The 11,737-nt window shown below is 40.8% G+C and overlaps 1 long non-coding RNA gene across 1 annotated transcript; it reads left to right on the top strand.

The window, feature by feature from the left end:
- The first annotated feature begins 1,180 nt into the window (after positions 1 to 1,180).
- LOC144583334 (uncharacterized) lies at positions 1,181 to 11,187 on the top strand. The gene is made up of 3 exons (XR_013537073.1): positions 1,181 to 1,561; positions 3,801 to 3,960; positions 9,183 to 11,187. It is a non-coding gene; the product is annotated as an uncharacterized LOC144583334 (long non-coding RNA).
- Positions 11,188 to 11,737: the final 550 nt, after the last annotated feature.

Below are 11,737 nucleotides of genomic sequence, written 5' to 3'. Positions count from 1 at the left end.
TTCTTTTGTCACACAGCATGCCTCTGTTTGCCCACAGCGTCTAGCTGATCTTTTTGAGAAACCTTTTTCCACCTTCCGCCCTTCAGAAGAAGTAAAAGGATGACATGAGAGGTGGTATGAGATGTAGCAGCAACCTAGGCATGTGTACAGCCTTGGGCAGCATGTCCCGTAAGACACAGAGTTGAATCCTGATTTAGGAATCTGGTGGAAGCAGAGTTTCCTCTTTCTTCTTCCTGATCAGCCCATTCAGGCTTCTAAAACACACCTGTAAACAAACTGTTTAATTCCAACTGCTGGTTTTAATGACTTGGATCCAAACTACGTATCTCAAGGACTGTGTCAGCTTTTATGAATCTGCACAGGTCTTAAGATCACCAGGGAGGCTTTTCTCTCAGTTCCATCATCTGCACAGGTAAATTTGGCTGGGACATAGGAGAGGGCCTTCTCTGTCACTGCACTCAGACTATGGACCTCCGTTCCACAGGAGGCCAGGCTGGCCCCATCTTTGCTGTCCTTCAGCAAGCAGATGGAGACCTTTCTCTCCTGGCAGACTTTTCCTTAGTGATTGTCTGTCTGAAAGGGGTTTTCAAGTGGAGTGTTGTGCCTTGTTGCACAACAAATACCAATGTATTTTTGGTGTTGATCCTGCTTATCATTTTTAGTGTCATTTGTTTGATTCTTTTTAAATGTTTGTATACATATTGTTTTTAGCTTTTAAATATTACCTTTTAATTATGTAAGCTCTTGAGGATCCCTTTAAAGGAGAAAGGTGGAGTTAAAATATTATAAACAAACAAACAGAAACAGTGCAAAGAGATCAAAAAATCATTTGATGGCATCTTCTGTGAGAAGGACTACCTCCCATCCATGGAAGACAGATGATGGATACAGCCCACTGAGGTACTGTTGTAAGAGGCCTTTTTGCAAAGCAAAGTGTGCTGTTTACGGTATGTACTGCCCCATAGTGCTTATAGCACTCTCTATGTGGTTTATAATTTAATTATGCAGGCTGACCCATGTTGTTAGAATCAGTTGCAATTGCGAAGTCCCTTTAAATGTAGTATTGCCAAAATAGGTATAGTGGTGCCTTGACTTACGAATGCCTTGACATATGAACATTTTGACTTACGAACAGCTCCGTTTGCAAAATTTTGCTTTGACTTGTGAACAGAGCTTTGACTTACAAATGGAAAAAGGCAGGGAAAGGGGGCAGGAAATTCAAATAGACTAACCATTGGTGAAGAGGCTGCTTCTTTGTAGCTCTTTCGCCCCAACAGTTCGGGAAAGGGATGTGGTGATGGTGGTGGAGGTCTGGCTGGGAGGCGAGGACCCATCCTAGTTGGGCTCTGGCTCCCGGCGCTGGGCCCGTTCCACGCTACTCGCTTCCCAGGTGGATTCTGGGAGTTAGAGCCCGGCCGGGAGGTAAGGACCCATCCCGGCTGGGCAGTGGTGGAAGCCCAGGAAGCCTCCCGGAGGGCTCCCACAGATGGCGGTCTTGGCGGCAGTGGAGCCCGGGCGGCTGAGCATGGCCGCGAAGCTTCAGAGGAGGCTTTGTGGTGAGGTAAGGTGCTGCTTTTTGCATTTTAAAAACTGTTTTGGATGGCTTTTGCAGGGTGGGATTGGGCTGGCAAGGTTATGTTTATGTACATATTTTTATTGTATTTTAAATGCTGTAAGCCGCCCAGAGACCTTTGGGTAGTGTGGGCGGCATATAAATTAAATAAATAAATAAATAAATAAATAAATTTATTTGTTTTGATTTTTGCAATCCCAGGGGCTTGCAGTGTTTTATTTTTATTTTTTTGGTATTTTTTTGAAATGCTGGAGTGGATTAATCTCATTCCCATGAATTTCAATGGGAAATGGTGCTTTGACTTACACACGTTTTGATTTATGAACGCCATTCCGATACGGATTAAGTTTGTAAGTCAAGGCACCACTGTATATCCCATCCTTTAGCCATACATGGGACAGAGAAGGATTAGGGCTGAATTCTGTATTTTTGAATTTGTTGCATTACATGTCTGAACATCCACTGAGTTTTTTCACCACCAATTCAACCAACTCAGTAGCATTAACACATGGTTGCAATGGCTGCAATAAATGTATCTCAGAAAAACCATATTAATTAGTACTGGGTCCCACTGCAGAAAACTATTTATTGATTGACTGACTGACTGACTGATTGATTGGTTGGTTGGTTGGTTGGTTGCCTTTCTCCCTGTAGGGGACCCAAGGTGGCTCACAATGATTTAAAATGCTGTGAAAAATCTGTGTTTTTAAAAACACTTATCAATATTAAGACTAAAATGAAACAACACTTTATAAATATTTTAAAAATTATTTTAAAATTTCTAAATTCAATACATATAGGATTTCCAAGACCCTCCATTTGTTGCTTTAATATTGTTATACCCGGTTTCATAAACAATACAAAGAATTCAAACAATAAAGAGAAAATAATAACTACAAAAGAAAAACTAAAAGCAGCACCGGAGATTTTTTTAGAATGCCAGCTGTTACCCACTGTGTAATCAAGAGTACATGCACGAGCTCATATATGTTCCAAGACACACTTGCAGTGGATCATTGGACCACGGCCATGGTACATCTCACCACAGATTGGACTGTGTGTAAGACAGCGTCTTTGTGCAAAAGTACCTGGCTTCTGCACATTTGGTCAGGTAAACATTTCTATAACACATCGGCCCACATCTTGAGGTAGCAGCTATCACACTAAACTAGCTGTAGTGAATTTTCCCCTTGAACATTTTTGAGTGGGTGTGAATTTCTACTGAAAAGCACAAAAACAGCGAGAAGACAGCCAGAACTGCATTTGGGTTTTGCAGAAACAAGGGGGAGTGGGATTGGGACAGCAGGCTGCAGGAGGGAAGAGAGCAGGCGAGCGAAAAAATGTTAAGAAACAATCGCCCTTCAAGAGAAGGAATCTTCCTCCTGCAAAAACAAAACAAAACAAGAAGACAAAAAACAAAAACAAACATCACCCACAGATGGGTTACGTTGCTAGAGAGTGGGGGAGAAAGCAGTAGCAGCAGCCAAGATCAGCCCTGCAGCTTGTAGCTCATGCAAGAGACATCCATGCAGCATGAGGGGGAAAAGCCATTGGCAATAGGAGCCACCTGGGCCTCAGTCTCTAGCTACTGAGGACAAGTTTCCTGACATCACAGCTCTGGCTGGCCCACTCACTTGCCTCCCTATCAGGGTCATCTGCTGGAAATTGAGGCAACTGGGCTTGACACAATTTTTAGAATGTATTTCAAAGTGGCATCACGATAGATCAGCAAGGTAAACAAAGATAAACCACCCGTGAGGCAGCTAGCAGCACTTTCCAGCACTTAAGTGACACAACAATGAAATAGAAGCAGATAGGAAGAAAAAAAAGAGAAGAATTTGGATTACAGGGTATCCTGCAGGCTATCCTGCAGTCTGAGACACACAATGATCCTGGCATCCAATACTTGACGAACCCCACAGACACAATTTACTCCTACACAGGCATTCACAAATGCCAAAACAATTCAAAATAAATCATGTTCACAATTGAGTTAAAATAAACAACCCCCTTGTGGCTGTTTGAAATACCTTGTTTTCTGACGAAAAAAATGCACACTTAGCTGTACGTCATGTAAAGTTGTATTTTTAAGTTGATTTCAAGCATGCTGACACAAATCTGGGAGTATTTCAGTGTGTAACTGCACCCTTAGTTAAGTTTCATTTGGATTATTGTAATGTGTCTTGTGTGATGCTGAATTTTTAAAAGAAAAGTTTGGAAATTTCAGATGGGCAAAATACTATGGCCAGACTTTTGACTGGAGCCGGCTGCAGAAAATATGCAAGACTAGCTTCACCAGTTCAACTCTTCAAAGCCATGGGATTTGCTTCATTAGTACATTATATCATAGAATCAAATGTGCCAGCACACAGTCATTCTGAAACAAGGTGAGAGATGATTTTCCCATTTATTCTATGTAAAAGATATACAATGCAATGCTTACACAATCTTGGGGTGCTGCAATGGAAGATGGTGGATATTGTTAGTGTGCTTGGCTTCACCTCTGCTGACCCTTGGTTCTGTTTCCCGAACAACATCACTCTGCCTTAACTGATCCTACCTTATACTTCCCCTCCAGTCCCACAATCTAACTCTGGTATATAATAGGGAATCACTCTATGAATGGGATTGTAGCTTAAATCATTATTTTCTCCCTGGTCAAGTATCTCAAAAAATGCTCTTCAAAAGCTATCATCTAGGTTGGGAGGAAATTGATTTTCCTAGGGTCTTATACTAGCCCTCTTTTATCTAATCTTTGTCTGTTGTCCTCAGTAGGACAAGTTGCTTGCATAAATCAACATAAATGTTACTTCATTGTTGCTGACGACTGCCCAGTCACAGGACCAGACGGAGCAGGGGACTTAGGAAAAACACTTCAGGAGTTTAAAATATAGCCACCAGAAAAGATAGATGTCTCAGGCTTTGCAGCTGGATGAGTTGGCAAAAATGGGTCTTGGGGAGCGCTCCAAAGATGTGCTATCTTGCTTCACTTCTGTGCATTTATAAGTAGCTGGAAAGGTTAATTTTTGAGACACATTTATTTATTTATTTATTTATTTATTTATTTATTTATTTATTTATTTATTTATTTATTTATTTATTTATTTATTTATTTATTTGCTTATTTGCTTACTTATTTGCTTACTTACTTACTTACTTACTTACTTACTTACTTACTTACTTACTTACTTATTTATTTATTTATTGCATTTATATGCCACCCATCTAGACATGGTCTACTCTGGGCGGCTCACAACATACAAATAGAAACAATTTAAAATATACACAATTTACATAGATAAAACAGAGAAATATAAAATCAAAGAACTTACAATTTTAACAATTAATTTAAAAGTAAAGAGTCCCAAGATGGCATGAGTTAAAAGGAAAGAAATAAGAAATAAGCATCACTTAATTGACTGAAGGGAAGGCCTGCTTGAATAGGCAAGTTTTCGGTTGGCTTTTGAAAACGCCCAGCGAGGGTGCCAGCCGAATTTCAGTTGGGAGGGTGTTCCACAGCCGAGGGGCCACCGCCAAGAAGGCCCGGTTTCTTGTTTTTTCACATTTCTGATGAAGGTGGATTGCAGTTCACAAAAGCTTATCCCAGCTACAACTTGGTAGTCTTTTAAGGTGCCACTTTTTGATCTTCCGCTGCGCTGGTCAAATTGACTTGGGGATGGGAGCAGTGGTCCAAAAAGGAATCTTTCCAAACCCTGTACTTGTGACATAAGGGAAACTCTCTGTGCTTCCCCCTTCTTACTCATTAGAATTCTTGTAATGGAAGTCATGGCATGGCATGAAAATCATCGGCATCGGGGCTGGTGAGTAAAGCCCTCCAACCATGCATGCACTGTGGCCTGCAAAGGACCTGTTTTTCTTCTTTTCTCCTTCCTACGCAGTCAGTAAAAATGGGAGCGTTGGAAGATCGAATGGGGCATGCGCACTCAATGGGATGCAACTTTTGCTGTACAGGCTTTGTAGCTTGCACAAGTAATAAACATCATGCAAAGGCTCAGATGTTTCCTGGAACAGCCCCCCCCAAAGGAAAAAGAACCAAAATATAGCTTTATGTGTCTGCTTCTTTTGGGTACTGTAATTAGTCATATGTTGCAACCACATTGGCCACTGAAGGCATGGAACATATGCCATTATATGATGACACACTGTCTCCCAAACCCATCACCCTGCACTTCCGGCATCTGTCATTTCAGCATTTCTAGCCACCTAGCAAGATCACTCCTTGCAGAAACATAGTGCTTGCTTTGTGCTAGGTATTAAGAGAGCTCAGCTTCAGGATCTCAAGACTCATCCATCAGACATGAATCCATGAAGATGTTTCTGAGCAAATTTGGAGTGTATCTTTATGCTGTGGAATAAGTTTAGACTATACCTAAAAATCCAATCCAAAAATTTCAAGATCATAGTAATCCAAGTTTATGCACCACCAATGCTGAAGAGGCTGAAATAGAGCAATTCTATGAAGACTTACAACACCTTCTAGAAGAAAGGGGACTGGAATGCTAAAGTAGGGAGTCAAGAGATAAAAGGAACAACAGGTAAGTTTGGCCTTGGAGTTCAAAACGAAGTAGGGCAAAGGCTAATAGAGTTTTGTCAAGAGAACAAGCTGGTCATCACAAACACTCTTTTCCAACAACACAAGAGGCGACTCTACACATGGACATCACCAGATGGGCAATACCAAAATCAGACTGATTATGTTCTCTGCAGCCAAAAATGGGGAAGCTCTATAGAGTCAGCAAAAACAAGACCTGGAGCTGACTGTGGCTCTGATCATCAGCTTCTTACAGCAAAACTCAAGCTTAAACTGAAGAAAGTAGGAAAAACCACTGGGCTAGTCAGGTATAATCTAAACCAAATCCCTTATGAATACAGAGTGGAAGTGAAGAACAGATTTAAGGAACTAGATTTGGTGGACAGAGTGCCTGAAGAACTATGGATGGAGGCTCATAACATTGTACAGGAGACAGCAACAAAAACCATCCCAAAGAAAGGGAAATGCAAGAAAGCAAAATGGCTGTCCAACGAGGCCTTAGCAGAGAAGAAAAGGGAAAAAAATGCAGGAGAGATAGGGAAAGTTACGGGAAATTGAATGCAAACTTCAAAAGAATAGCAAGGAGAGACAAGAGGGCCTTTTTAAAATGAACAGTGCAAAGATACAGAAGGAAAGAATAGAAAGGGGAAAACCAGAGATCTGTTCAAGAAAACTGGAGATATTAAAGGAACATTTTGAGCAAAGATGGACATGATAAAGAACCTCTTAAGGAGGGTGAAAGAGGAGAATGAACTCCCAGAAGTACACGTTGGATTTCGAAGGGGCAGAGGAACTAGACACCAAATTGCTAACATGCGCTGGATTATGGAGAAAGCCAGAGAGTTCCAGAAAAACATCTACTTCTGCTTCATTGACTACACAAAAGCCTTTGACTGTGTGGGCCACAGCAAACTATGGCACCCTGAGAAATCTATATTTGGGACAGGAAGCAACAGCTAGAACTGGATATGGAACAAGTGATTGGTTCAAAATTGGGAAAGGAGTACGACAAGGCTGTATATTGTCCCCCTGCTTATTTAACTTATATGCAGAATACATCATGAGAAAGGTTGGACTGGAGGAATCCCAAACTGGAATTAAGATTGCCGGAAGAAATATCAGCTACCTCAGATATGCAGCTGATACCACTCTGATGGCAGAAAGTGAGGAGGAATTAAAGAACCTCTTAATGAGGGTAAAAGAGGAGAGTGCCAAAAATGGTCTGAAGCTCAACATCATAAAAACTAAGGAAATGCAAGAAAGCACAGTGGCTGTCCAACGAAGCCTTACAAATTGTAGAGAAGAGAACGGAAATGAAATGCAAGGGAGGTAGGGAAAGTTACAGAAAATGGAATGCAGACTTCCAAAGAATAGCAAGGAGAGACAAGAAGGCCTTCTTAAATGAATAGTGCAAAGAGATAGAGAAAAAATAATAGAAAGGGAAAAACCAGAGATCTGTTCAAGAAAACTGGAGATATTAAAGGAATATTTTGAGCAAAGATGGACATGATAAAGAACCTCTTAAGGAGGGTGAAAGAGGAGAGTGCAAAAAATCGTCTGTAGCTCAACATAAAAAAAAACCTTAGATCATGGCAGCTGGTCCCATTACCTCCTGGCAAATAGAAGGAGAAGATATACAGGCAGTGACAAATTTTACTTTCTTGGGCTCCATGATCACTGCAGATGGTGACAGCAGCCATGAAATTAAAAGACCCATACTTCTCAGGAGGAAAGCGATGACAAACCTCGACAGCATCTTAAACAGAAGAGACATCACCTTGCCAACAAAGGTCCGCATAGTGAAAACTATGGTTTTTCCAACAGCGATGTACGGAAGTGAGAGCTGGACCATAAAGAAGGCTGACCGCTGAAGAATTGATGCTTTTGAATTGTGGTGCTGGAGGAGACTCTTGAGAGTCCCCCTGGACTGCAAAGAGAATAAACCTCTCCATTCTGAAGGAAATCAACCCTGAGTGCTCATTGGAAGTACAGATCCTGAAGCTTTGGCCATCTCATGAAAAAAGAAGACTCCCTGGAAAAGACCCTGATTTTGGGAAAGTGTGAAGGCAAGAGGAGACAGGGATGACAGAGGCCGAGATGGTTGGACAGTATCACCGAAGCCACCAACATGAATTTGACCCAACTCTGGGAGGCAGTGGAAGACAAGAGGGCCTAGCGTGCTCTGGTCAACGGGGTCACGAAGAGTAGGACACAACTTAAAGACTAAACAACAACAACAACAATACCTGAAAAGCTGCAATGGCTTCAGAAGTTAGCAAGAAAAATAATCTTGGGCAGATGTTGAGACTAAGCTAGTTCTTTAAACAAGAGTCACCAGGGAGCTAAGTAGACTTTGCAAGTCAAGATGTTCCACAGCTTAGGCATAGGAACAGACAAGGTCCTACAGTATTTTAGGTGACCTAGGAAAGCAGGGTGTCTCATGCAACTGGGCCCGTTCCTTTAAGTATTCTGGGCCTATGTCCCTCACATATTCTTGTTATGTGTATTTGGGATTTTAAAAATTAATAACCATCACTTTGAATTGAAACCAAAAGTGAATGACACAGACACAAAATATTCCAAATAACTCTTCCAGTCAGCTATATTCTAAATCAGATTAAGAGTGTGGCTACATGGTGAAATACTCTGCTTTTTGTGTCGCTGTTTCCCCCACTTGAAATCAATGCATTTTTTTGAGACTACATGATGTACTCCATAGCACTCTCTTTTTCAGGGTAGATTGGTTTATTTTGAACAGGCTGTGAGGGATTGTTTGTTTTGGATCAATTTAAGAAGTGTACTTTCCCTGTGTTCTTACCTGTGTGCTAGCCTTGTTCAGGATGTGTCCCTAAATGACAAATTCATGGGACTTACTGTGAGACATTCCCCCTCTAAGAGTGTGGCTGGTGTTGCCTGCTTCAAGAATATAAGTATATTTATTTGCTTTAATTATCCTTCACAAATGAGCAATACATCACACTGTAGTTTCAGTAACGAAACACCCTAGCTAGTTTTTTTTAATCTGGTTGCATTGATTCTTTACATTTCTTCATACAGCTGCAGTGGCCATGGCTTTTGGTGTGTCCTGTGGACAAGATTAATTCTTCCCAACCTGACTCCTGAACAAGCAGCTGATGGAGAGATGGAAGGAGTGGAATTGAAGCAGAAGAGTGTGGAGGGTAGTAATGAAGCTTGGGACCCTAATTTTAGAGTAAATGGAAGTGACTGGAGAAGTATGATGTGGACTCTCCAACAGGGTTCTTTATCCTGTTGGTGCAGATGGCAGTAGCAAATCAAGACAGTGGAAGTAATAGGGGCCAGGTTTTAAGAACGTGAAGGAAAAAAAAAGTCAGAACTTTATCTCCCCATGTAGCTGCACTCTCAGTTTCTGGATATTCATTAAAGGTAGAACTAACAACAGTGTGAGAGGAATCTGATCGTTTTGTACCTATGATATGCGTTCCTAAGGTCAGATCAGTTTCACCTGAAGCCTTCCAGCACTATCTTCTGCAGCCAATCTGCCAGGAAAAGTCAGAACCTGTTCAAAAAGTTGCCCATAGGTCAGATCAGAATGAAGTAATCTAACAGAATATTATGATCTGTGAACACTCAGATGCTCAGCAGCCTAGCAGAATGAAAAATAATACATTCCCAATTTTAATTTCCAACGTAGACTATACACACTAATGTAACCAAGGTTGTCTCAGTCTACAAACTGCACTGAGATACTGTAAGTCTACATAACAAATCCAAAACAAAATTTAGGGAAACACAAGAAAAACAAATCATTATTTGTAACATAGGCGCACTGTTTTAATGATTCAGTTCTTAATTTTAAAATATGTGCAACTGAATCAGATCTAATCTACGTAATATTTTGGATGTTTGGGATGTATTTACTTTTTTACATAATAAATAGCTTCAGAACTTTTAATTAACATAGCTGAGAAAGAACATTCTAGGAAGAGTCAAAGAGACGGACAGATGGACAGCATGATATATGTTATATGTGCAGTGTGTGTGAGCATTCCTGCACAGTGATTTCCAAAATCTTGATGAAAGATATTAACACCAGTAAAAGAACATAACTAAAATTATGCTTGCAATCTAACCACTGATAAGTAATAATAGAGGAGGAAAAAAGGCTATCTATGCAGAGAAAGCTTGTTTCCTCTGTTAAAATTTACTATGTAGTTACTAAAAACAAAAGATAGAATGTTGCATACATTATTACACTTTGCAAAAAGGAAATATAGGCTTACTAAAACTGTTCCTGTGTAGATCCTGTCGAATAAACTTTGTACTAATCTGTGCTGAGGGAAGATTCTGAGCATGTGTTGCTCTTGTTTCACGCCCATAGCATTTGGATCACATGGCATTGTGAGATTTGAGATGCAAAGGTCTTATGCCTTAGTATATTTGGACAGTATTGTGGTTTATGGATGAACAGCAGAAGATGTGTTTATATAGACAGGATTTTCACCACCATAAAATATGAAAATGCTTAAAAGTATCTAATGTTCAGTAAAAACACATATACCAGATAGAATAAAGTTGCGCAGTGGGAATCAGCAATATTCTGAATTTTTAGCAAAAGCAAAAAACCCTGCAAATTTTAGAGACTGTGTGAATCTCAGCATTTATGTGAAAGGATGGCTAGTCCCAGTGCTGGGTCTTTATGGCAACCTTTCCTCTTCATCTGAGGCTCATCCATCTTTTGCTAAGCCTACCACCTCTCTCTCTCTCTCTTGTGGGATTGGACAAAGGAGGTGGGAGGGGAATACCAGGCTTTCTTGACTACAGACAAATCTTCCCCAGTCACAGTTGAGCAGGGCTGGCCCTACCACTAGTAAAGTTGAGATGGGAGCTTCCAATGCTGGTGGCAGCCTCCTTCCTATTCCTCACAAACTCTTCTTCTGTTTCCCTGTGTTGCAAAACAAAGCTAGTCCCTCCACTACATTCCCCAAACTGAAGCTGTTGTATGAGGTGTAGTAGATTCTGTTACTGGTCAAGACAGTTACTACCCTGTTTTCCAGAAAATAAGACCTAACCTGAAAATAAACCCTCGTATGATTTTTCAGGATGCTCGTAATAGAAGCCCTACCCCAAAAATAAGCCCCAGTTAAGTGAAACCCTAGCCTCCACGATTGTGCAGAAACCAGAAGAAGATGACATGACTGTACTTGAATAAATGCAGATTGTTCCCCTGAAAACAAGCCCTAACACATTTTTGGAGCAAAAATTAATATAAGACCCTGTCTTATTTTGGGGGAAACACGGTATGTGGACTCTTGTGCCTGTTTTCAGGCAAGAACATATGTTGGGGTGAATCTCTAACTGAGTGCAACAAAGAACTGCTTTAACTGCACCTTAAATCAGTCTCTAGGAATAATTTCAGTGAGGTTTACACGTAGGGAAAACTTCAGTAGGCTTTTACCCCCAAAGCAACTTCTCTAAGTCGACTCTAAAATGACACAGAGACTGTGACTAGAGTCAAATACTGCAGGATTTGCTCCAGTTAAAAAGCAGATGAATTTGAATTGTGTTTTACCGATGCAAAGGCCTATTCGAATCAGTCCAGTCCTTTTGGCTCCTGATTGGAGCCACCAGGC

Source organism: Pogona vitticeps, chromosome 5 (assembly GCF_051106095.1).
Source record: "Pogona vitticeps strain Pit_001003342236 chromosome 5, PviZW2.1, whole genome shotgun sequence".
Classification (NCBI taxonomy): domain Eukaryota; kingdom Metazoa; phylum Chordata; class Lepidosauria; order Squamata; family Agamidae; genus Pogona; species Pogona vitticeps.
The sequence above is the reverse complement of the archived record's forward strand: the minus strand, read 5'-3'. Positions and strand labels throughout refer to the sequence as shown.